The sequence below is a fragment of the Ambystoma mexicanum genome, chromosome 6q (assembly GCF_040938575.1).
Source record: "Ambystoma mexicanum isolate Mex_15411 chromosome 6q, UKY_AmexF1_1, whole genome shotgun sequence".
NCBI lineage: Eukaryota > Metazoa > Chordata > Amphibia > Caudata > Ambystomatidae > Ambystoma > Ambystoma mexicanum.
Genome location: NC_090937.1, coordinates 466,070,128 through 466,097,985, shown reverse-complemented (window position 1 = coordinate 466,097,985; position 27,858 = coordinate 466,070,128). Strand labels below are relative to the sequence as shown.

The following is a 27,858-nucleotide window of genomic DNA, read 5'->3' as shown; positions in this document are numbered from 1 at the left end:
AGCGTCAGCTGTTGACATGTAATCTCCACCACAGAAGGAAAACATTAAATAAGCCAACGCTGCTGAAGGCTTGGCAGCGCAGATCCTTCTCTGGCGCACCCTTGGATCTAACCACGACTAGAAATGTGCATGATGAGGGAGAATGGTATCTGGAAACCGAGGCGGTCCAATTTTGTGCAGTGCATTGAACGCGGCCTAACATCAGAGAGTTGGATTCTAGTTGATAATTTCGTGAGACGTTGTCTCTGGAAATCTGCTTTCTTTCTCTTTCTACATTTAGAAATGCAACAAATGGACCACAAGACAATTTGCGCCCAATTGAATCAATTACGTTTTTCTCTTTGTTAAGTTTGGTCAGAAAGTGGAAGCAGTCCGTTTTGTAGTATAAGTTCACGTTATGATGGATGGCCAATTATCCACAACTTAATGGCTGCTCAGTTGGTTTATAAAGCTGTCGGCCAATATATATTGGTGACCCTTTTTTAATTTGAAGATAATTGTTTTAAAATAAAATATTTCCTTCAAACATGGAGCGTGTTGAAGATACAAGCCCACAGGTTCACCTCATGAGACCTGCCCTCCTTCCATTCTTGGGGAAGCATGAAAACCTTTTGCCCCCGATTTAGGCACCAATATAAATGCATACCTTTCGTATCCATTCCATACGGATATGGTCCTGAGGCACTTAAACCTGCTGTTGTGGTTCCCTTTTTTGAAAAATCACATTTATCGCGACGATCCTGTGAATTGTCGCCCGACTTCCAGGGTCACTTACCTTGCTGAATTGATGGAGGTTGTGTTGCCAATTCACCTCTCCTCTTTTGCTAAGGATGATGGGCAGGCAGCCTTTATATCTGGTAGAAGTACAGAGTTGGTGGCAGTATCAGCTAGTGACGACCTTGGGGGCACTGTGAGAGCACTGATATTATTAGATCTTTCAGCTGCTTTTGACACTGTCGATCATCGCACCCTCCTGGGATAAGTTATGCGAAGGGGATCTGGGACAATGCTCTGTCCTGGCTGCAGTCTTTTTTGTAGGATTGTCTCGGAGAGTGGTGATTGAATCAAAAACAGTCATAGGTGGTGCGGAATTACACACCCTGTCAACAGAAGGTGCCGCTGAGACGTATATTTACCATCATCACCCGCCCCATTGATCCTTAGATCCACAGCTATAGTGATATGTAAATATTGTTAATTGTACTACTATATCCAGTTTCTTGTATCGTTCACAATAACCAATCTATAAAACACCCAGAAATGGGATCACTCTGTGCATCACAAGACAGTGCTTTCATTCGTAGCACAATGTTTTTTCACTAATACATACAGGTACAAGTGCTTGATCCTCTGTTTTTTAAAATTGACATTCCTACTTTCTTCAGCTAAACTGGCAATGACCAATGCCTGTAGGTTTTTTTCTTCTATTAAGAACAATCTAAGGTACCTGTGCATCTGAGTCCTGTACAATCAGATTTTACCTTCAGCAGGTGACCTCAGGCGCGTCTTTCAAGGTCACTATCTTTCATTCGCTGTTGGCAATAATTAACCATACTGTGCATTTGTACGTGTTTGATCAAGCCTCATGAACGATCAGGAATGGAACCTAATAAAAAAGAGCCGGGTTGGCCTGGTAGCTCGGGGTGGATCTCTATTGGGTAACAGTGGCACTGTCCTTTTTGCCTTACTGGCTAATGCCTCGTACATAGACTAGACCAGTGCAAGTTTACTGCAGTTAAGTGAATCCCAAGTTTCCGGTCAGATACTGAATACAGTCCAGTCTACAGTGGCGCCAGCGGTCCTAGCTCCCTTACTCCTGGACAGCTGCTGCGTGAATCTGTTGCCTTGACAGTGGCAGGAATCCAGCCATGTGAGGTCACATTTGCTCAGGTACATTTTATCGATATTAGGATTCCAAAGGTTATTCAATGACGTACTAAAATATGAGCCACCAAAGGTTCCCAGTTCGTAACGTTACTGCAAAAAAGTCTCTCTGCACCAAACACTGTGGTTATAAAGGACTTCTGCGTTGTGAATAAATAGCACTCTCAGGGGCCATCGCTAGAATGTGCGACTCGACTCCCAGCTATCCTACGCGCTACCCTAGGTCTTAGTCATAGATTTATTTTCTAGTTTTATGAGATGTAAATTGCAAGTGAAATATTTTGTTTTTGCATGTGCAGTGAAGCACGTTGATAGCCGATAATCTCTTAAACCTGCCATGTTAAACTAGCAAGGCAAGACAAGTGGTTGATGTTTAAATCTCATTCTTTATTTTTTGCACAGTAATTGTTGAAACCCCTCCACGAAGCATTAAAGAAAACTGTTGTTCGAAATTTTAGTAAAATGAGTCTTAAGCAACAGGGAATTCCTCTAAGTCGCCAAAGCACAAGTGAAACTATTTGGTGATGTTTAAACCAACTTTGAAGGAAGCTGTGATGAAAGGAAGGGTGGTTTTGCTTTGGGTTATATTTCAGATGAAATGACCCCCGTGTTTGTGTGTGGGGGGGATTTATATACCATGAACTTGGCCAGAAAGTAACTGAGCACTGTACACAAAAAGGGGACAACACATATTAGAATAGCAGCGAAGGAAGAGTGGGATTGCTATCTGTACGTCAATGAGTGAAAATCTATTCCTTAAACCGAAGGGTCTTTGGTTTATTCCTGAAATACAAGAGATATGGGGCCAAACGAATGTTATTCCATTGTAGGGGTTGGTAGCAGGAGAAGGGATCTTTTATGCATTTATCCTTCTTGCTTACCTTGGATTTTGGTATGGCAATGTTGTGCTTCTGGTGTTATGCAGACCTTCAAAGATGGCGAGATTTTTAGCCAAATAAGATCACGCTTTGTATATCATAACCTTGTATGCGGTACAGGATGTTTTGAAGAGGATGCTGATTTGGAGGGGTATTCAGTGTAGCTCTCTGTGGATTCAGAGGATGTGGTTTATTTCCTTAGTCTTGTGATGATACTGGCTTAGTTGTGTTTGACAGATTTAAGTGGAGCCAAGCAGGATGCCATCACTCCTGGAATGAGCGCTTTGCCCCTTCGAAGTGGGACAGTTTCAGGGCTTAGACAACTTCTGTTAAATTTGTGGTGGGGAAGAAAGGCTTGATTTTGCAAAGAAGAGAGCTGGTGCAAAGATGTCTTAACTTCATCAGGACTGAACATTTCTATCAAAATCCATACTGTGAAGAAAACCGTAAATATTTAGTGCTTATGAGAGCTAAGGAAAGAAACTATTATTTAATTTCTGTCTCAAAGTTCTGAATTTGTGCCTGCTTGTTAGCACTCTCAATGAGAAAGAATCCTGTTTTCAGGGGGTTCAGTTCCAGGTAGGTAGTTGTCATTCATGCAGGAATGAATGATTGGCCAAGGTTTAGTTGTTGGAGGCCATTCGCAGAACTGGCCTTTAGCAAGAGTTAGGTGTTGTTAGTGTTTGGCTGTATCTTGATGTCAAGATTAGTGGGGGGGTTCCCCAGAGGTTCCATGTAAAGGTTGATACAGCTGGGGATTGGATCGAACCTTGTGGGGAGACGCAGCTCTGCAATCTCTTGGTGCCCATCTGGTCGAGCTGGTATCTGTCCCCGGGGTAACATAGCTCACTTAAAGCAGAAAATGCCATATTGCAGTACTGCACTGCTACTCGCGCCAGTGATTTGGTCTTACCAAATCTTGACATGTCTGGAACGCCTATTGAAAGTAGACATCCAACACCATCTGGTTTTCCGAAATAGCTTGCCAGTGCAACAACATCACTTTGGATTATTGTGTGACTAAAAAAAATTGTTACATAATGAAATCTAATGAGGAACTGTCCTGACCGGCCGAAATCAACTTGTGCTTTTTCTGTGTTAACAAGTGTGTATTAGTTATCTCAGTCCAAACCGCTCTTATCGGCGTGTAATGCATCTGAAAACTAGTACATATACCATCCCCAAAGGGCGTCACTCCTCGCAAAAGATATTCTGAGGTCCCTGTTAATATTGATGTTATTTTACTTGCCATTAAGTGTGTATTGATATATTAACAAACTTTGCATGTGTGAATTTTACCTCTCCAATTATTTGCCCAATGACTCTCGTACCTGAGCTCCCCCCTCAGTGCAACATCCTGCTCTATTGGGGTATTGTTTATTGAGCTAAGTGCTTAGAAGCAGACTCTATGACGGGAAGTGTTTACTGGTTTGTATTGTATTGGTTTCCCGGGACAGCCTTCCCCAATAGCTCGGCCCCTTGCCTGTATGTTCTGAAGTGATTGTTCCGTGCAACCCTGATTATTTGTATTGCTTCCTGTACAGAGAGTGCCACCCAGGAGCGAGTAGGACACATTCTTCTGTAACCTTTCCATCTCATATTTCTGTTCTAATATCTGCGCGGCAGGCAGCATTTTTGCTTTTGGTACTGTTCAACGTTTCACGCCCTAGTGTTGTTTGCTCTCATGTGCTCCAATTGCAATTGATAAACATATACCCATCCCTACTTCTAACTTGTGCCTAAACTTTGAGCGATGCGTTAATATCGGTTTCTAAATTAACCATTGTTGACAGTCATTTCTGCCAATCTCTGTGCACTGATGTTGCCTGCTAAAACGCAGTGATTGCTTTGGCAATGCTGCATCCAAACATTACATATTTTAGGCAATGTGTCGGAGGACCATAGTCCTCATTCACAGTTTGGCGGGTAATGACGGCAGTAGTGTATTTATAACATTAGCTGCCATACCAAATATCTTCACTCCAGTCAATGTAAAGTTGCAATGGCAACAGAGTGAGCAGGCATCCTAGCCATTCATGGTACTACAGACTGCATTATAATTCTAGCGGTCTCACTTCTCCATTCCTTTCATTCACTTGTGTACCTTGAGTAAGCAAGCGCAGTGGGGTTGTCGACTTCTCCATTCCTTTCATTCACTTGTGTACCTTGAGTAAGCAAGCGCAGTGGGGTTGTCGTTTTGCCAACCTCTACCTCTGCACCTGTTGAGATTGATCGCACCCACTGTGGTAAAGACAGTTCAGGCTAATGCCATTTGACGCCGATGATACTCCAGGTAACGGGATGGAGGTTCTAACGTTTTTACTCTGATCTAAATCATGGCCCATGGGTCTTGCTGGGTGTCATGTGGGCTTCAGGCTCCAGTCTCACTATTACTGCAGTCACCCTGCAAGGTTGCACTGCTCATAGCTGCATCTCGCTGTGTGCTTGAGCGGAAGGGATCTGTACACCGACACACAAACAGTTACTATACGTGCTCACTGCAGCTCTGTGGTAGTGAATCGCCCTTTGTGTGTTTGTGTAGTAGCGCATTACTAGGGTTTTTTGGTTAGCATATGTTGCCCCTTTGAAAAGCATTCCCATCACAGATCCCTACCGACCTAGTTAGTTAAATTCTAGTTTCTTACAGAACATCTACTGTGTGGGGTACTTGGAGGGGGAGAGGGGCAGGTCATCTGGTGCTGTAGATTGGAACCTATAGGTAAGTAAATGTTTCTTTTCGGATATATGCCCGTATGAATGTATGCAGTGGGAGTGGTTGGGGACAGTCTACAAGGGAGGAAAGTAGGCGTGGCGATGGAAGCACATCAAGCTCTGTTTTGACCAGGAAGTGTATTTCTGATTGCAAGCACAGCCCAAAATATTTAAGCCAAGTTCATGGCGAAATCATTACATCTTCCTCCGCATACGGCTCAACAACTCGTGCATGTGTGGATAGGCCTTTGAATACTCAACTCACCGTTATTTATATATATATATATATATATATATATAGATAGATAGATAGATAGATAGCACATCCCTTTTTGCTCACCCTACAGGCTTTTGGCTTCTTGAGGTCTCCGCAAAGAAGTTAACATGATGGGCAATACTCTGTTGCCCTAATGCAGTATATCTAACGTATCGCTCAGTGCTGTCAAGTCTCGCTGGGGTTGTCTTCTGAGATGCGCTTCTCCTTTGGGTTGTCCTCTGTGAGGCACCGCTTCAGGGAAGGTTTAGTATTCACACAAGGGGCTCAAATCACGCTCCAACCAATTTACTAGAGGCACGCAATGGTATATCAAGTAATGCCTGCCGTTTCCCACTGCAAATTATTCCCAAGCACCTTTCCTTTCAATTCTTTTTTAAACAGCGCATTTTTGCCTAAGATCACATTAGATATTATGTGGGCATAGGTTTTGTTTGCTGAGCTGCTAGCAGCTGCCGTAATGTGTGATGAGCAGCGCGCTCTCGTCGATGTGAATGAGCAGTAGGATAGTGTTGTATGATTGGGCAGCGAGGCAACCAATCCACGCTGAAGACATCACCCCGTCCACGACACGTTTCCATTCATTCGCCGAGCAATGAATGAACTCTCGGAATAGACTGTGTGTAGGCGTTGCCTGGTGGTGAAAAGGCTGTGTTTTGAATTTCTGCAATTGAATCACCGCTTCCTGCCAACAGTTCTTGTGACTTGAAGAACAGTGCTTTGGCGTCCCTGTGCTAATCGTTACTCAAAGGTGTTTGGTTACCTCTTGGATTAATACTGTCCTCGTGCCCTTTGCTATACAAATCTAGAGGGTGAACGGAGACATTTGATTTTACCCTCAGAACCCTCGGGAACTGGGTCAAGATTTTTAAATGAATTTTTCCATTCAATTTCATATTTGTATTAAAACAAGACGGCCTAGCGGTAGCAGCAGCAGTGCAGTGAGATGCGGGGCCTGCATACATTTCCCGATACCGAGTAGGGGCGTCTAGGGGAACATGAATCACTCATTGCAGATGACTTGCGCATTGCCCCTCTGAGTCCATCGTGCCTTTTCTTTCTAATCTCATCTTGGTTATAATTTCCGAAATCATGTAGCGCCTCTGCATTATTACGGCAGTGGACCACCCATGTGCAAATCAGTAGTAACCCCGCTCCAGCCCCCAAAAAGAGTAATCTAGCACTAACTGCTAGGGTGCACTACATCTGCACTAGAGCAAAAGCAAACCCAGGTGCCCTTTGGCCTTATTAAGCCACTTCAGTTAGGTGCACTTGAGTTCCTAAGCATAGTGAGCTGGAGAGTCACATCAAAATTACATAGGGTTCAGATTTTGGGGTTACTCCCTTCATTTGGAAATTTAACATAAAAGGATTTTTCAGGGAGTAACTACTGGCCCATTTGTAGGGAAATAAAAATATTTTTTAAAAACACAAGTATTTTTGTTGTAAAACTTACGTTATTTGTACCCAGTTTACCTTAAATGAGATAATGTTTTTTTTTAAAATAAAAATCTCATACTCCTTGTTCAGATCTGATAACACAATGGGACAGCACCTATGTGTGGTATGCACTGCTGATTCCTGTATCATACGGGCTTCAACACAGCCATGCAGGCATCTGGTTATCTGCTACTTCCTGTGTTTTTGCTGGGTGTAGTTTCTTTATATTACGGAGTAACCCATACAGGTTCTCCCTTATCTGGATGGAGCAAATGAGCAAAAAAAAGGGCAGGAATGTAATGCCACCCAGAGGAATTGACAATATTTTATTGTGTTGGCTCAATCATTTCGACTTGTCATTCTCTTTTTAAGATTAGGCATTGGTAACCAACTCATCAGTTCTCACTTTGTGAACCTCGGGTGGGTACTGATGTTTCCACTTTCTTAAGGGAAAGTGCATAACATTGCTGCATTAACCTTCTACTGTAGACAAACAAGTTACTTACCTTACTGATGGTTCTCATAAATACATTGTCTTCCCTGAAAGTGACTTATCTTTGAAATGGACAGCCTGTAGGCTGGGACTCTAGAAACATTTGAAACATGCTCACACAGTTCCGGCAAGTGCCAGCCATACCTGCAGCGCCAGGAGGATGCGCCCCGCAGATTCAACCAGGAGTGATGGTGTCCAGGGTTTACGTGGTGCAGCCTGGATCCCACTGGTCTCCCGATACATCCCACCAAAGCTGGACTGGGATCATTTTCGGGGTGACTGAGGGGAAGAGGGCGGGCTGATAAACAATCTGCAGAGGAGGTTACCAACGTTAACCCGAAGATACGTAATTTCTTGTAATGGATCTCCTCTGCAGATTCCTTTTCTTTAAAAGATTATTACCCCAGTAGTGCCAGCCAAAAATAAGGATGGAGGGGAGCCTCAGAAATACCAGATGAGGAGAAAGATTTCTCAACCAAATATTTGCTGCACTATTGGAATAGCAAAAACGTCTACAGCTGTCGAGTCTGAGTCCAGGCAGCAATGGCTAGAAAACGTTTGCAAGGTCGACCTTGTGGCCACCCTGCAGATCTCCTGAATCGGGACCCTCTTCAGGAAGACAGTTGCAGCTGCATGACGCCTAGTGGAATGTGCCACAGACCCCTATGGTGGAGTCTGATGTGCTGCCTCATAACCGATTCTGGCGCATGCCACGATCCATCTGGAGATGGTCTGCTTGGTGACTGCCACTCTTCTGGATGTTACATCAAAGGCTACATATATCTGTCTGCCCATGCAGTACTAGTCTGAGCTGGTAATTTAGTGGATCAGAGCCCCCTTGAGGTCATCTCTATGCAACCTCTCCTTTGTCTTAGAGGGATGGGCTGTAAAGAAGGCCGGAAGCTGGATTGATTGATTAATGCTAAATTCACTTATGATCTTGGGCAAGAATTATGGTTTCAACTGAAGCGTCAGTTTTTCCTTTGTGAAAACGGTATAAAACCTGCCAGACAACAAGGACTCGAGCTTATCATCTGCCTGGCTAATCTGATGGCTACTAAGAAGGCGGTCTTAAATGTAAGACATTTGATATCTCGGCTCTGCATTGGCTCATAGGATGAGCCATCAGTTGCAACAAGAAGATATTCAGGTCCCATAGCTCCTGCATGTAGGACATTGGTGGATAGTGGATCATGAAGCTTTTTAGAAATTGTATTACATTTAAGATTTCAAAGCGGGAGCCCTGCGCTGGCTTGCGCATAAAAATGTACACTGCAGCTAGGTATTTCCTCACAATGTAAACCTGCAGTCCTGCAGTCCTTCCCTCAGCAGAGACAGTGCAAAGTCTAAGACCTGGACCAACGGAGCTGAGAAGGAGTCAATCCAGCATTGGTTGCACCACCTGCAGAATCACACCCATCTGCACATGTAGAGCTTGCGAGCACAGTGCCTCCTTTCTCTCACCATACGATAGAGCGCTTCTCCAGACAGATCACGGCCCTCAAACCTTGGGCATTCAGGAGCCAGGCATACAGCTGAAGGCTGTGCAGGAGGAAAACTCTACCCGCTTCCTGTGTCAACAGACCGAGAAATACCAGGATCTTCCAGCACACCCCACGGTTCATGTTGGCCAAGCCTGCGTACCAGCTCCTCCGTACCTACCCAGGGGCAACCATGATTATCGCCCACTACAGTGTTTAAATCTCCTCAGGACCATCAACAGGAGAATCGGAGGGAATGCATGCATCATCCCCAACGTTCAAGGGGCCAGCACCGTGTCCCCCACTTAACCCCTGCTGGCACTGCCCTGGAGCAGAATAGATTACTTTTCCTGTTGCCGTGGTCTGCAAATAGATCTGCCAATGGTCGGTTCCACATTTGGAAGATCTGATCCACCATTGACTGACTGGTCTAGAGTTCACTCTTATGACACAGACTGTTTTCTGCTAAGAGTGTCTGCCCTCACATGGCTCTCCCCGGCCAAATGGAATGCTGGGACTGAGACATTCGTGGCAAACAACCACAACCAAAGGGCCTGAGCCTTCTGACACAACATGGGGGAGCCCACCCAGCCGCACTAGTTCATATATGCATCACAGTAGTGTTGTCCATCAGGATCAGGCCCTTCTTCACCCACAATTTTCACTAGGAAAGTTTGCAGGGCTAGACGGATAGCTCCAGGAGGTTGATATGAAGCCTCGCTTCTCTCTCGCACCCCCAGATTGTTGACTTATGCTCCCCAGCCCGTTAGGAAAAAGGTTGTGACAATCTGCACCTAAAAGACCAGAAGCACAGATTGTTCTCCCACATGACATTCTTCTCCTTGTATAACTACCTCAAGCCCTGCACCAACCAAGCTCCCTCTCTCTGGTAACTTGTTGCCCAGCAACCTGTTCAGCTGAGTCAAACTGAACCTGAGATCCCTCTTGAGTTTCCTCATGCAAAGTTGCACTTTAGGGATGAGCAGAATACATGAGGCGATGAAGCCCAGCACTCTCAGAAATATATCTGTGCCCCAACTTTCAAACTCTATCTTGAAGTTATTCAGGGTCGATTTTTTTGCACTGAAACCGTTTAGCAGTGGAAAGGCCCTCACCAACAATTGTGTCCAGTGCATGCTTTATAAACTGCAGCCACATGGTGGGGGTTAGATTTGACTTAATGATATTTAATGAGAAGGACAGCCAGTGGAACAAGCCCCTTGTTTTTTGAAGCGGTGCCTGTACCCCCTCATGCCTGATGATTTCACAAGCCAATCATTGAGGTAGGGTAATACCTACACGTCTGCCAACAACAAGTGGGATGCCATGACTGCCATCACCTTGATGTCAGTCTGAACAGCCATATCCTGAACTGCCAATGTCGGCCTGTGACTACAAAGCACAAGAACTTTGAGTGAGCCCGTAGGATGGGCACATGCGAGTATGCATCCTGGAGGTCTAAAGACACCATCCAGTTACCTTGGCACAATGCACCCAGCACCTGAGCCAGTGTTGCCATATTGAATGTCTCTTTCTTCATACATTTATTGAGATCAAAAATGGGTTTCAGTTTTCCTGGTTCTTTTTTCAGGATTTTAAAATATCTTGAGTAGAACTCGCTATGGCGTTCTCCTTCAGGCTATTTTTATATTGCTCTTTACTCCTACGTCCTGGCCACTTTCCTCCATACTTGTGGGACATTCCGTCCTTCGGGACGAGACCGTCGCTTTTTGGAGCACCATGCAAAAAATGTTCTGTCTTATTTTTATGATGTAGACCCGGTGCATGAGTGGCCACAGGCTCCGCCTCCCCAATCCCCGCCTCTGGGCCTCGCCTAGGTCGGGTCCTAATTGACAAGCCAAGGCCTTTTAGCAGGATGGAGGGACGGTGTATGGAGGAAAGGGGACTTTGGACTAGGAGTACAGAAGTCACCATGGTGAGTAACGTTTCCTTACTCCTACGTCCCGTCCCCTTTCCTCCTTACTTGTGGCAGATTCACTAGCACTTGTCTCCCAGACGGTGGAAGGGTCTGTCTCCTACTACAGCCAAAGAGATTCTTCAGTACTGCCTGACATGAATTGAGCATCTGCCCAGCAGAGCCTCGGTGAAAGGTCAGGTTGTGTACCCTTTTCCCACGATCTGCAGAGCCCGCTGGTCTGCTCAAGCTCCCCATTGCTCGACAAGTCCCCCATTGTGCCCTCACATCAATGTCACATGTATGGAGGACACATCGAAGTGGCTTTCCTGTGGCCAATATCCCCTGAGCTGCCACAGAATGAGACTTCTTTTCGACCCTACCCTTGAACATTCGCTTTGATGTTTGGGTCCTCAACAAGGTGCCCCTACCACAATTCTGCTTTTATGGTGGTACCGGAATGCCCCCTGTACATCTGGCTTGTGAAATAAGGCTTTAAGGTGGACAAAACAAAGACTAGGAAGTCTACTTCAACTCCTTGAACGTTACTAAGGTATATATCGTCTACCTTGTCTCAGAACAGTGTGTCCCCGTGGAAGGGGATTTCCATGATCTTTGACTGTACGGCGGGTAAAAATCTCAACAATCTGAGCAACTTGTGCCACCTTAAACTCACTGTGGTCACCATTCCCCTGGCCAGGGAATTCACTGTGTCCAGTCCTGCCTGATGTGTCTAGTGGCCTCAAAGACATCTGCCACCTCCTACCCAATTGCATCCATGCTTGCTACGGGTCGCTTTCCTCTTTTTTCACCACCTGCCACAGGGCAAACTGGTACCTTTCCACTATGGTGGCTGCACTGACCAAATCTAGGGCTAGGCACGGAGGTGAACACTATCGTGGCCAAGACATCTATCCTCTTGGACATCCGGTCCAAGGAAAGGTGTTGGGGCACCTGTTAGAATAGACCATGTAAACCACTAATTAATCCAAAGCTGGGTCCTCAAAACAGGCAAGCGGTGTCCCCCTAACAGGTGTGTATTTCCTTAGCATATTTCTATTCAGGGCTGAGGTGGACATTGACTTCTATCAGGTGTCCATGGTGGTGTATTTAAAAAATTCTCCTGAAGACAGGAAGGGCTGATCCTTCTTGGAGCCTGAGCAACTTATCTTTGACATTTTGGTCTGCTGAGTATAACACTTGGATGTCCAAGACTTAGATAGAGAGCAGGAGGCGCCGCAGCTACTGAGTTGCACAAACATAGGACAGAAGGATAGCATGACAAGTCCCACTAATACTAGAATCCACTGGTGTGCCGCTTATCTAATAGCAGACAGGGTAAGGAGTGGAAAAACCATAATCCTAATGTGCAACTCTTGGAGAGGTTCACGTTCTGGGACAACCTCCTGCCTAGGGGCGTCAGACATACTACATTGTTTTCACATTATGTGACGCTACAGGCAGTATTAGAAAACACATTCGGTCAGTCTATTTACGGTAACAATTCGATTTGAATGACCTGTAGACACAACTAAATGTGTACCATTGCTCTAAGAGGTATAGCAAGGGGTTTAAGTTTGGTAGAGAAATGGTGATTAAAAATAAAAATAACAAATAAAACACACTTAGGTTATTCAATTTGACATTTCTGTCATTAAAGTGTTGAGAAGACCAAAATGGATATCACTCGCGCCCCTCGTGTTACCAGGGGGGCCTGACCAGTGATGAAGCAAAACAATATAGTGTCTTACCGTTTTTAAGTCTACCGGTTTCAGTGGTTTACAAGTTTTTTACCCACTTTCTTCAGGACAGTCTTCAAACCCTGATGTGGTTTAGTTGTCTCGCATCGGGAATGGAATGGACGAGTCTTTGAATTCTTCGCCCCTCCTTCCTATTACTGCCGTGTAAAACGTGAAAAGGCTGGTGCCCTGACGTGGGCTCGCTTGTGGTTCTTAATACTGGAAACAGATTTCCTTTGGTCGGGTGGCAAGCAATGCCGCTAGAAATCTGGCAGCCCCTGTCTTTACAGTCAAAGACGTGTGCGTAGTAGTTTCTATTACTTCTTTTGGATGCACTATTCAGGTTTCAAATAATGTGTTTCTTCCGTAGTTGGTAACCCATCTGAGTTGTGGTATGGGCTTACAGATACAGGGCTGCGTTTGTGTTTGCAGTCCGGTACAGGGAGACTCGTGCAAGCTGTTAGTCATTTCCCAAACGACACTCTCGCTGGCCGCAAACATGTGGAAGTCAACTTTTATTACTATAATTTTTTGGAATGGCGTGATATTTGTTGCAAGTATTAATTTTTGGTGTGTTGTCACCCATTTTTGTGCAAAAATACTACTAGTCGGGACGAACCCCGCATATTTAGCCTTGGGGCACCCTTTTGTGACTCAATACCTAGATACCTTCACATGAGGGACATGTTGGATGCAAACTGGGCACTGCGCCCATTGGGACCCTCGCTCTCTTTAAGGACTGTTTGTGGTGACGTGTCCAGGCCACTAACATCTTGCAGGTCCTCCAGGGCCCAATTCTCAGCTTGCCTAAAGCTGCCTCTGGTCCTTGAGTACTCCTCCCAGTTTCCAATGACATGATTACTCCTATCCAGGGGTGCATCTATTCTACTACATGCCTCAAAGTCCCAGCTAATCTCTGGAACCCTGGGTGGCTCTGAAGTCGACACTCGTTGGACGTCATGCCGAATTGCATCAGCATCGCCTGGCGCCATCCCACTGGCAAGCGGTGCCACTCTCAGCTCCACTCTGATGCTGCCAGAAAAAGCAGCCCATGGCAGACATTATACCTACAAGGAAAGAAAGTCATGGAACCCGACATATGACCATTAGACCAAAAAAGTAACAAATAAAAGTTGTACCGGTCCCCTTCATAATTAGATAGTTAGTAACTTCATACACGCTGGACCCAAAAATGTTAATATTAGCTAGCTTGCATGCCCTTAAATTAGCATTAAAAGCAGAAAAAAGCAATCTGATACCAGCTGACATGTCTTGCTCCATTGTTCTGGCTGTGGCTTTGGATAAGGAACTATCGGCTCGGGGCAGGCAGCACCACCTATACCCAGGACACGCGTCACTTCTGGTGGAGGCCACGACTCATACCCCCGGGGCGCAGCAGGTGTCGCCTCCGCGTGCCGTGTGAGCAGCCTGCAGGCGGAGTAGGTAGTAACCAAAAACCATGAGGGGAAAATCCGGGTTACACTTTGGCTAAGTGTGTGAGTAGCACATTCAGACTGTACTGCTGCGCACACTGCCAGCTTCGGTGGATCCCTGCCAGGCACTTGTGGCCCTTCTGAAGTCAGGACTGTGAACACTCAGTTTATTGTCTCTAGCAGATCATCAGCAGCAGTCAATCTGAAAGCTGGCTGGCTAGACTCAGAAATATTATTTAATCCGTTTTTTGATAAACGAGATCTGTGAATAACGCATTGGCAAAATGTTACGGCATGCATGGTAGCTGGCTATTTGTGTTTTTTTGTTGCAGTGTAGCACACTGTCTGAGTTGAGGGTTCAACTTCCCTTTTAACCTACGGGTTATAAAAAAAAAAAAACCTCAAAAGAGTAGTCATAGGATAAGCCACATGATTAGCAAACGCCTACAAACCCCAGTTATTTTCATAACGCAGTGCATCACAGCAGCCTTTCGCATCGCATGTGACCAGAAAAAAACAGCATTAGCTTTCCTGGCGGAATCAAAAGTCAAAGGGTGTTGTACTAAATTCCAAACTGAAGGCATCTTGGTGGAAGGAGAAGCTGCGGAATAGTGTGTTTCTTAAGTCATGCATAACGGCATCTTTAGCAGAGCCAGTCATAATTAAGATGGATTAATCTGCAGCAATGGCCCGATGCCCTGTAATTGATTCATCGATGCTTCTGATGTGACTTGAATTCACAATAAGCGGAAGGAAGCAGCATAAGCAAGCATTGCAGCCATTTTACTTGTATTTTTTGTAATCAGGGGCCTTTCATGTTTTTATGCCCAATGGGTAAAAGCTCCTATTTTACACCTCATTTTAAAAGCTTTAAACAGTACATCCAGAAATATGGTGAGGTTTGCATGGGGAGAAACATTTGCCTGCTATCGCTGCTTTGGCTGCTTTGGTCAGGAAATTGTCTTATAACATTTCTCTGGGGGTGAAGGGTCCCCTCAACTTCCTAAAAAATAATGGGGCAACTGTTTATTTCTACAGGTTTAATCCTTATGTTGTCCCTTCTCGCCGTGGCGAGGTCATTATATAACTGTATGCCTTTGAGCTGGGAAAGTTCCAGATCAAGTAACGCCACAGTTGCTTGATGGTTGGGGGGGCGGGGGTATGTCCAACTGCAGGCCCACCATGACTGTCAAGGTCTGTGCCAAACCCACACACTAGGAAGCAGCAGGGAGGTCACAAATGGCACAGCCATCGGGGACTGGTGTCTGTATGTGCCCAGCTTGGCGAACCACAGCAGGATGTGACGTCCCCATGCATGGTGTATCCGGGACAATCTTATTTATTATGGTGAATGTTTACAGTACAAGCGTGGCTCTTAGTTTAGTGTGCCTGTGTTAAACAGCTTTTAAAACAACTGGCCAGTTCAAAGAGGAAGCCCTGCTCATTAAGGCAATAATCACTACCCCACTACCCCTGGGGGCTTTCTCCGGCTGGTAATGTCCCAGGGCCCGAGCGAAGCAAGGAGCTTAACACTGAGGTCCAGTGCTGTTGCAACTCCCAAGATTTTCCGAGTAAGTAAGTGGGGTGTAAGGCCAACATTCTGAGAAAAAAAAACTGCTAATGAATAATCACATTTTTTGCTATGTTCTCTTAAATGAACGATTAACTTAGTTCTAGAAGCGTCTCATCACTTGGGTAGTCTTGGACTGTTGTGTTCAACAGTGGCTCATTGTTTGACATGTAACTCAACATGCTAGTAGCAATTTGTTTCTGTGCCAAATGGCCTTTTACCTCATAGCGCTCACGTTGGAAGAATACAAGTCATATAAAAGCAGGTAAGAGCCTGACCAGACAAGCTTATACTCTTTCATCTTCAGGAAGACGTGCAATCTATAATAATTGGTAGTGATTGAACGTTATATCACTGGATCCAGCCCCCCCCCTGTGGACTGAAAAGTCTAACATAATGTGTTTTGCTCTCTTGCTTAAACTACCACTTCTACTCTCGGTTAAGCTGTCATTATTTCACAGGACAGTGCATTTTCTTAACAGAACAGGACCTCTTTTTAAATTTCTTGGTTCATTGGTGTTTTCTTCTGTTCTGTAGGGATGTTCACCTCCAGCTCCTTTTCTTGAATGGGGGCCACCCTCCCAAACGAATCTCTACTTCTGCTTCAAAGGTCCAAGGTACTAACGGATGGACCTCTAAGCTCTCTGCTCAGACTCAGTTACTAGGCGTCGAGTGTTGCATTTCTGAAATTAGTCCCAGTAGTGCTTTCAGTCCAAGGCTGATTGCTTCGAAAAGGGCCTGCACTTATTCTAAATGTATGGCTGAAGGTAACAGGCTAGTGACTAACAAGAAAAAAGACGATTTGAAGACCGGGGCGGCTCGTCCATAATGGGTGACAGGGCACCAACCCACCCATTTTTGATGAGCCATGAATCCAGCCCAGTGAAAACACTAAGCGCTCCCTCAGCTGTAAGAGCAGCTGAAGGAGCAATCCTGGACTGGCTTGAACCGTCAAAGGGAAATGCGGTTTCCCTTTGACAGGTCATACCCCAGCCACACATGTCCAAAGGTCGACGCAAGGCCAGGGGCATTTTGCTTCCCCAGTCTTGCATGGCCCATTGGGGTTTCAGGCTGGGTTACTGCAGCTCTCAATGTGCGAGGGGGCGTTTCTGTGCATCCCCACACCTTCAGAGCTGCTGGGGCATACTCTAGGGGTAACCCGGCTCCTGCGCGCATATACAAGAACTAGGAAGCAGCTCCCTTCTTTTTCCTGGTTCCTGTTCATGTTGCACAGAGCTTGAGAGCCGTTGTAAGACCCAAGGAGCGGATTCTGAACCAGGGCTGAAGTTAATAAAAACAAACGTACATGTGTGTGTGGGTACGTGTGTGATGAATAACTGTATGGTCAGGTGCGCGCGTGAATGAAAAAGTTTATGTATTGTGGGTGTAAGGGTGCAGAAGTAGATGCGGGACACAGAGGGGCCGTGCTTGTGAGCATAAACCTTTATTTCATAGAAAGAAAGGAAAAAACATGTCTGTTCCTGTAACTAACAGGGGTTTCCCTGCCTCAAACAAAACTAAGGATAGTCTCAGAATGTCAGTTAAAATAAAAATAGTCCACTGTCCTATGTCACAACCCTATTTCCGTCTCTTACACGTCAAAAGAAAACTATATAACTAGTTCCACCCTTACTCCAGAAAGGTGGTTCCTTCTTTCTGGGTGTTTTTTGTTGTTCTTGACTGTTGGGGAATGCTCCTTTTCTCTGGCCGTTACTAAGCCTTTTGATATAGTTCCACACAGATGGGGGTTCATAGGTAACCCTTCCCCAGTCCTACAAAGATGGGGGAAAATATCTCCCTTCCCCAAGCCTTTCTTAGGCTCTCTTTTAATATTCCCAATGATGTCTGTGGTTTTGCCACAGGATAGCTTTCTCTTACTCTAGTCTTCTATGGACGTGTGCCAAAGGATATCTCTCTCCCCTTGGTCTTCTTTTCCAGTAATGTGGGTCCCAGACCCTTTTCTCAGACTTATGTCTCTCAATCCGTCCCGGTTCACTAGCCTGCTAGGCCAGGATTCGAGTCCCAGACCTCTTTCTCTGGTTTATAATTTCTCTTTATTAGGCCCGGTTCACTAGCCTGCCAGGTACTGTTTGACACAAAGTTCTCTGGAATTCTTCCAAGTATTGGTACGACGAAGATGACACTTCTTGTAAACTGATTGTTTTCAACTATTGGTTTTACCGCAGGCATTTCTCTTTTGCTCCGACTTGGTTCAACTCTGCCCCTCAGGGTCTCAGCAGGGTCTGCGCTCTGTCCCCTGCTTCGTATAGCAATTCCCCATTCATTAACACAGTTCTCTTTATAGATTCTTTCAACCCCAGGGGCTTGCTCCTTACCCCTGCTCCGCAGGTTATTTCTCTCTCCGGCTCCCAGTCGTGCGGCTGTTCCCCAGCCCTGGGTCCCTCACAGGTACAGCGGTTCCTCCTTCTGCTCTCCAGCTCACCATCGGATACCTGTTTCTCCTCCGGCGGTCCCCATGTGTCAGCGTCTCGGTCTCCCTCGGTCCCTGTTCTCTGCACGCCAGCTCCCTCCAGCTTGTGGTTCCTGCAGGGAGAATCAGACCACGAGAGAAGTCCTTCCTCTCTATTTATCTTTGGCCAGCTCGTGTGAGAGCTAGTATGTTCACTTAGGTTCCTCGAAGGGCTCTTCACTCCTCTTTTCGTCTTCCTCATGTCAGTATCTACAGAGCCATAGTTTTCCATGTTTTTCTTACTCTTCCTCGTCACAGTATGATTTTTCGCATACTCATAGAAAGGTCTACTCTGCATAAAGTAACTGTGAGTAGAAAGAGGAGGTAAAGAGGATGGGAGTGTTTTGGCCATAATAGTGGGGGGGGGCTTGGGGGTAGAGTGGTAATTGTTATACCGCATTCTCCCTCGATAGTCTTCACCTCTCCCAAAGAGGGGGTCCCCTCCCATGAGATCCTCCCGCTGAGTACCACCCCCAATTGGACTATTGGGTATCGGCCTCACCTTCCTGGCCCTATGGGAAGGCTCCCCCTCGAGGGGAGAAGTGATGGCATTGAGTGATTCGTCACAATGCACGTATAAATGAGAGACTGTATGTGTAAGGGTGCATGAGTGAAGGTATAGGTGGGAAAAATGCACCACTTCCCCTCCAGCCCACCAAATCAGAGGCCCACTCACCATGGTGAGCGTATCTCTATTTGGCGGTGCAGGGGGAGGAGCAGGCCTTTGATTTTGGGAATGGATCAAGAGGCCCGCTCACCAGCATGGTAACTATTGTGCTGCTGAGCAGGTCTTTGATTTGGGAATGATTTCGGTGCACCCCCACACCTCCAAATCAAAGGCCCACCCACCTTGATGAGCGGGCCGCTGATTTGGAATGTGGGGGAGGGGTGCATTTTTACTGGGCATCAACGTTAAAGTAAACATGTTTGCTTCAACTTTGATGCCCGGTAAAAATAGTGCCATGCCCAATGCATAAAGCATAACCTGACTGACATGGCATTTTTTACTAGGAATTTATGTTAAAGCAAGAATGATAAGTGTTACTACGTTGCGAGACTGACATTTTGGTACAGCTAGCCTAGCCATTTCTTATTGTGGCATGACCGTTTTTACTGGCCATCTATGATAAAGCAAGCATAACTGTTATTTTAGCGCTAGACTGGCATTTTGGGGCAGCCAGTCTAGCAATTTCTTACAGTGGCATGGCATTTACCTGGCATCTATGATAAAGCAAGCGTAAGTGTTGTTGTTTTTTGTCGGACTTGTTTTCTTATTGTGGCATGGCATTTTTAATGGCAAAGCCACCAGGAGTATGTTCTTATGTGCAAGTACTTGCATATATTGGCAGAGCCAGCTTGGGTTGGACATGTTTTCTTATGGTATAATTACTGGCATTGTGCACAAAGCAAACATGTGTATGTTCTTATATGGGAATAATGGCATGTATAGGTACAGCCAGCATTGAAACTTATGGGCACAGCCAGCGTGAATGTTTTTTATGCTGGCATATATTGTTGGGAAAGGCATCATGAAAATGTGTTTGGAAGTGCTCCTGTGCCCTATTGGTGTCTTGCAGCTTTTGGATTTTTTCATGCTTACCGTACAAAACCGATTGCAAACTGTCTTTTTACCCAGTTTTTCAGAGAAAGTGTGCTTTATAATGCACCTTTAACCCATCATCCAAAAGCTTTCTCAGGGGGAGACCACTCGCACCCGAACCCCTCTTGGTTGGTTTGGGCTACATCACTTTGATTTTTCGGTTACACGCATATTCATGGCAAATATTTACGCCCATCCAATTATACAATTCCCCAGCCATCACTGTTTGAAGAGAAAGACAATTTCAGGTTGCCTTGAATGTGGGGTGCCTGCCTCAAACTCTTGTGGCGCAGATGGAGGATTTACATTTTATTTGTTTTATTCAAATGTGTACTGAATAAACCAAGAAGGATAACATTGGCAAGATAACATCAGGTATTTATCCTTTGGGTCCCGTTTACCTTCACATGACCTGCAACCACCTCGTAAACAAATCTGTTGCTGCCACTTTTCTTCCATACTGCCGTGCTCCTAACAAGGGCCTTTGACATTTAATTTGACAAATGTTGAAAGTAACTCGGATCCATCCCGAGTCATTGCTGTCCTTTCTGATGAAGACCGAACCACAGAGTTTATTTGCTGGGAGTATCTCTAGTCCACATTTTATTTCTGGGATCTTTTCCTCTTTTTAGGGAGTAAAGGTGTCTCATCCCCTGCTTATCCGTAGGGCTGTATACTCTGAAAAGCCTTGGCTGGGAGAGGGTACGCCTTTATTTTGCTACACATAATAGACTCAAATGATGCATGTACTAAGAAAATTGGACATTCCCTAGAAGTTGGCTTGTTATTGTGGCAATAAACCACGGGACGACGGGCCAATACCGTCCAAGATAATGCCCCCGGGGCCGTAGTTACAGGCCCGAGCTTAGCGAGTGCCTTAACGAAGCCCCGGGGGCATTAGCGTGGGTGGTATTGGCCCGCCGTTGAGGGGCTTATAGCCATTAGTACCCTGGCCCGTTAGACTGGGGTACTAATAGCATTTTTTTCTGTTCGGAAACGCTGCCACGTTTCGGAACAGAAAAAAAAAAGTAAAATAAAATGGCTGCCAGGAAAGGGAAAGCGTAGTCTGTTTTCCCTTTCCATGTCGGCCATTGGGAGCAATGGGAGCGTTTGCTCCCGAGAAAAGAAGAAAAAAGAAGGTAGGTGGGGTTGGGAGGGTGGGGAGGGGATAGTGTGTAGGGGAGAAGGGTGGAGGAAAAAAAACTTGCCTGAGTCCCCGGCGGGGGACAAAGGCAGCCTCCAGCCATGGGGAGGCTCGGAGCAGAGATTTCCTGTTTCGAGCCTCCTCATTGGCTAAGGGGCCGCCACGCCCCCCACCGGGAACGAAAGGCACATAGTGCGTGTAAGGGATTCCCGACCTGGTAATTCCCCGGCGAGGGCCAATCGGAATGCTTGTTGCATTCTGGTTGACCCTCGCCGGGTACTAATGTGTTGTAATTCCTTTACAAGGCACCTCCAAAGCACATCTCCACAATAGGCGATCTTTAAACCCATCCAGACTTCCTACCTTGGCAGTCAGCATAGCCATACAGGGCACACAGCCAGGCAGTAGCTTTAGACAGAACCATGCAATTGACCCAAGAAAGACTGGTGAATAAGACAGCTTGTCTGCTTTTGAAGAATTTCGGTTTTAAGCCCATTGCATATAGGCAATACATTTTTTTTCAACAATTACATATACAAAACCCAAGGCAAGAAAAAGGCTTAATCTGCCGTTCACCGGGTGAGCCCGATCTGTGTCTCCCGTTGGACCATGGGAAGATCTTCTGCAGGTCCATTTGGCGAAAATGAGACACTTAGCAGGTTTTATACAATGGTAACTTATCTGTATCTGCATCTGTTTTTTGAAGCAGGGTAAGTGGCTTAGAGAGGAAACCTAGCAAACCTATGCCCTTTTCCTTGTGTCATGTGATAGTCTGATCACTGCGGGGCAAGTCCTAACAGTGGTCCATTTCAAAGCATCAGCATGGCACATTCGCAGCATTCCCCCATTGCTGATTTTCATCTAGTTGTGTTTAAAAAGCAAAGCCGACTATTTAAAACTGACCTTAAAATTCACAGAGGTCATCTTTGAAGTTAGGACGCTCAGTTAATTTAATATTAGTATCGCCAAATTACATCTGTATTGCCTCCCATGAACTTGAAAAGTCTATGGTGAAGGGTCGGTCTATGCAGCACTTGTGTGTGATCTAAAATAAATCCAATCTATGTCCTCTGAGGATTATAAACAAGTGTGAGCCGGCTCAAACAACAAGAGATGTCCAGGTCACAGGTTTGTCTGGTTAATATCTGCCATTGATCCTTGTGAGGTTGACAAAATGAGTACCATTGTGTTTTTTGGTAACAACACTAATTTAAATGGCAGACAGTTGGGCAGAACCACATGCAGTACCCTTGGGGAACACTACATGCAATTAAGACTACAAGTGTCAGTATAATTTCACCTTTGGTACAAGCCTGTACTACACAGTTATGTGGTAGCAGTGGCTGAGCAGCCAGACGTATCTCAAGAGTTGGGTGAGCAGTAGAACAAGTTACACAAAGGAGCAACACATACAGTGATTCAAACAAACACTCAAAGTTTCTTGGTAAAATAATATACCTTGGGAAGTCTGAAAGACATCCCTGCGCCACTGCACTGAAGATGCCGTGTGACACACAGAATATATTATGCCTATGGAGTCGTTTTAAAACTCCATATCTAAAGAACACAAAAGTAAAACATATCGAAAATGAAAAGTTCGAAGTCTCAAAATATAGCAAAATAGCTGGAGGGCTCTAAGGTAGAGGGAATTTAGCACAAACGTTTTTTTGTGTGCACTTTATGGTCATTACTAAGTGATCATTTTCAGTTCTAGCTAGTAATTGGCACAACAGCACCACCTATAAGCCAAAATTATTGCATTGGACTACAGCTAGGAGGGAGATGATATGTTAGGAGGACACATAGATTGTGGGTGTTGTTTGGTTATTTGCCCACCCACTGACTAGCCTTGGCCATGCTAATCCCTAAGGCCATCACCATCCATTTCCTGCTTCTCCCCACCCAAAACACATTATCCAGGGATCTCTTGGAGTTAGCTCGGTCAGGCAATAGCATCAAACATCTGCCTGCCAGTTTGATTTCTAAGCAGTCTGCTGAGAGCCAATGGCTTAATTGCAGCTGTAAAAGTGCTACTGTTTTAATAAAAATAGCTTAACCAAGTCTGCCTTTAAAGACTTCATTTATATCTGTTCTTGCACTGAATTATTTTTAAAAAATGAGCATTGAGAAAGCCAACAGTGTTGGCTTGTGTAAATGAGTTAGATGGGCATTTGCCATACACTGCTATCTTATGCCCTGGTAATCACACCATTCTCCAGCTGTTGCCTTCTTATGTCCAGATAGTACCGTTATGGCAGTGCCTGGAAAATGACGGACTACACCATGCCTAAACAAAAGCCAACATGCTTGTTCATTGAGTGGCCTACAATCTAGCTCTATAGCTTCCATTTTGCAAGAGTGTATTCTATTTTGGCCACTGGAAGAAGTCAAATATTTAGTCTGCTCCAATGATACAATTTAGCTTAAGTTTGTAGAAGCTTGATTGCTTGTTTTGTGAAATTAAAAGTACCAGATCGCTACTTTGCCTTATGTCTAGTGTTACGGTTCTTAATATTCAGCCATAGATACAGCCCACCATGATACTGATTACTAGGAGCTTACCACAATGTGAAATGCAAGCATGAACAATCTAATCGATTCGACTTTTGTATAGTTACTGCATAGATATTTGCCAGGCATTCACCTTTTCCCAGCTATTCCCACAAGAGGACCATGTACTCGTATCCTTTGCTAGGTGTTTTGAAGATGGTTGGCAAGTGAAAAGAATTCCTTCACAACTGCAATGAGCCTCCAGCCTTTGTGTTAAGAGCACCCTCTGCTTTTCCCCTGCCTATGTGAACAGGCACTCCACAGAATTATTTGCTGTGTGTATCCTTATGTAGCACACCACTTACCATATGGAAGGATACACACAGCATGGACATGTGGGACTGTCAATCTCATTCAGGACTTTTCATTACACAAGACCTTAAGTGATGATTGTCGGCTGGGTGCTGACCATTGTTAAAAACAGGCTCAGGAAATGGGCAAAGTGTTGGAGAAATGGCCCATTAGAGCAATACACAATATCCTTAAGTAAGGTCCACACATTCCGAAAACAGGCGTCATTCAAAAGGTGGATTACCTTTAGACAGTGTTTGCTGTGCTTAGATGCCTGTTTGTTCATACTTTCTTCAGACTGCTATGGTGTCCTGGCGTATTGTTATTGTTATAAACTCAAGCTCGCCGGAAGGCCTCGGGCCTCATTACGCAGCAAGACACAGGAGAGTCAGAGCCATAAGGACACCAGAGAGAGAAGGAGAACTCTAATCATTAGAATTAAAAAGAGACGTTTTAAGAGATCTCTTAAAGGAGAGTACTTCAGAACAAAGGTGAAGAGAAGTGGGGAGTAGGTTCCACAGGCGAGGGCATGGAGCCAAAGCTAGTACCACCAAAGTGCGTCAGCTTATATCTTGGAAGCTCGAGTCTGTTCGAATTGCTGGAGCGAAGTGAACGGGGAAAAACAGGAACGCTTAATACAATCTTTGAAATATACAGATGCTTTGTCAATAAGGCACTTGTGAGTGAGAAGCAAGACCTTATAGGTGATGTGGTGTTTGATGGGAAGCCAGTGAAGGGATATACGTGCCTCTGTGACACGATTCCTTCTAGAGAGGCCACACACCGCATTAATATGGGCAACTTGGACGCAGAGATACCTGCCAACAGGCTGTTACCATAGTCGAGTTTGGAGTTGACCAGGGCAACAGCAAGGGAGGCAGTATTAGATTCCGACAAAAAAGGTTTTATTTGCCCAATCAATTGTTTAGAATAGGCACAAGATGCCTTTACCTGGCCATCATGTTTGTTCATATTTAATAAGGAATCAAGATGGACGCCCAGGGTCTTAACCCAGGGACTAGTTTTAATGGAGGGTCCAGCAATGTCGAATGCAGCATATCTGTGATTCAACTTCAGAAGGCGCAAAGTGGTACCTACGAGCATAAGCTTTGTTTTGTTCCCATTGAGTGCCAGGGAATTATTAATCATCCATTCTTCTATTTTCTCATAGATAAATGTGATTTTTTTTTTCAAGGTCCATCTCATAATCACTGGTTAATTTAATTAAGACCTGCGTATCACCTCCGTATCATCGGCGTAATTTGTGTAGTCTATGCCGAGACTATCAAGAAGTTGGAAAAAAGGACGAGTGTACAAGTTAAAAAGGGTAGGGGAGAGGCACGCTCCCTGTGGAACACCACCTGTAAGAAGTTCGGGGTGGGAGGGGATTTTAAGCTATTGGAAACAACGCGGGCAGATCTAGGGCCCAAAAAAGAGGCCATCAAGTGTACGGCCCTACTGGAGCAATTTGCAATGACCTCCAGCCTCTCAAGCAGTAGCAAGTGGTCCACAGGATCAAATGCTGCAGAGAGGTCCCGGAGCATCAGCAGAGCGATCTGACCCGAATCTACAGTGTGGCATAAGTTAGCTTTCAAATCTAACAGTGCAGTCTCATGCCATGAAGGGCCCGAAAGCCAGACTGAACGGAACCCAGTAGGTGATTATCTTCAATGTGGCGATATCCACACCTTTTTCAGCGTGGCCGGAACAGTAGAGGTGGCGAAGGAGGAATTAACCAGATGCGTAACCAAGGGAACCAGGCAGTCAAATGATTCTAGGGCAAATATCATGGGACATGAAAAAGCTTAAAGATGTGAAACAATATTAGGGAGATCAGCCTCTGTAATCTCCTTAAAGTTAAAAACCAGAATAATGGAGACAGGGGGCTGGATGTGGGAGACGGCACTAGGTTTGATACTGATGGGCTTAGAGGGTGAAGAACGCAACATCGCAATCTTATCGCAATGAGAATTCAATTTATCATGAAGACCCTGTTGAATATCGGAGCACAATTGATCACTCTTAACTATGGCTGGGTAAAGATTGTCCTTTCCTTCGAACTCCCTAACGATAGTAAAGAGTTCTCTTCTGGATGAATTAGCATTTTCAGTTAGATTTTCATAAGAATCTCGTTTAGCAGCCATAATGGCAATCGTATAATCCTCTGCAGCCTTGCGCTACAAAGAAAGATTGTTGGCTGTGGTATTTTTCTGTCATACCTGTTCTTTTTTGCTTCTTTGATGTTCTGAGACCCATGATGGCCTCCGCGGACCAAGGTGTTCCCATAGTTTCAGTTTTGAAAAGTTTAACAGTGGGGGGTATGTGTGTTTACAATGGAGGAAATTATCATTATATTGATCAGTAGGGGGAACTGTGCAGTCGGAGTGTAATAGATTAGCTAGCATAGGAGAGGCTAGTTCACAGACAGCAACAGGTGTAATCTTACGGTAATTCCTCATGGCCATTTCAACTCGTGGATTGGAATTAAGTTTAGCGAGTTTACCAGGCAAATCCAAAAAGAAGGAAATAAAGCTATGGTCGGACCATGGGCAGGTCAAAATGTCAGTTATTCAAGACTAAGCGATAAGAAAGTATCCAGTCCAAAATACGTCCATCTTTATGGGTAGGGATCTTTATAAATTGTCAGAGGCCAATGGCCTCTAGGGATTGAACAAGATTAGAGGCTTCGTGATCATCAGAGTGATAGGCCCAAAGGTTGAAGTCAACCAGAACAATAACATAAAAGATGGTCTTAATAAGATCACCAAGCAACATAAGAAACTGTTCTTCGAACAGTGGCATTGCCATGGGAGGATGATAGATGGTTATGATGCAAATAGTAGTGTTAGAAACAACTGTGATTTTAATCACAGTGTGTTGACATCAATCTGTAAGGAAGAGCATCTATGGGAAGTCAGAGTATTTTTAAGAATAACTGCCATGCCTCCACTGGGGCCGGTGTCCCGGTCTGTACGGAAGAGCTGATAGCCAGTTGGGGTAGAGGCAACAGCAGAATGATTAGTGACATCAGAGAGCCAAATCTCTGTAAGACATGGTACATTGAGTCCCTGTGAGAGTATGAGATCAGCAACCTCATCCGTGTATTAAGCCAAAGAGTGAGTGTTCAGGAGCCCAACATGCAGGTGAGAGAAAGAAGTGTCATTCTCGGGAGGAGCATTCATAGCAGTAATATTTATAGTTCCCTATCAAACAGAGGCCACAGAAATATCAGCAATAGGAAGGTTTCTGGAAGTGAGGTTATCAGCGGTGTTACTAATCTCAGCTGATTTGGGGCACATTGCAGCAATGACAGTAATGTGGTCAAGACGACTAATCGTATGCTCCAAAGGTGCATCTAGGGACAAAGAACTCTTACCTATGTAGTGTCTAACAAAATCTTTAACAGAAGACGCGGACATAATACAAGTGACCGCTTTGTAGTCCGAAAGCGGAAGTGCAGACCAGACATGGCTCCCTCAGACCAGCTCCCATGCGCCAGCGCTCATGCGCCTGGTTGCGGTGTAAGAATGCCTATGAACTACAAGGTGGATGGGAAATGTAGTTTCTGCAAACTAGCACGATCAACACAAAGTAAAATTAAGTGACTGAACGAACTTCAATAAAGAAGATTAACTAAGCTGATTAAGAGAATCAATTAAATGCAATATATCTTAACACTACCAACACAGGTAAAATTTAATAGTTAAAAATCAATACAACTTCAAAATCAGATTTAATAAGGCGCACATATCACAATGCGCCAGCACTCATCCGATGGAGAACTATATGATGTAAAATTGACAACACAATGGCTTCCGCTGGTCTACAGAACTTCGATCTTCGCTCTAATTTACCCATCCTCTGCGGCATGATTGGTCCACAGATCCATTATGAGACTTGTGACCAACTTTAGGAGACTGCATTGCCAGCACACCCCAGAGTTCCTTTTTAGCACAACCAAACTCTCTGCACAACTCCTATTTT

At 45.0% G+C, this 27,858-nt stretch overlaps 1 protein-coding gene across 1 annotated transcript in view; it reads left to right on the top strand.

Moving 5' to 3' along the window:
• Positions 1 to 27,858, top strand: part of TET2 (tet methylcytosine dioxygenase 2) — a 263,931-nt gene that overhangs the window by 160,150 nt on the left and 75,923 nt on the right. The window lies entirely within an intron of this gene.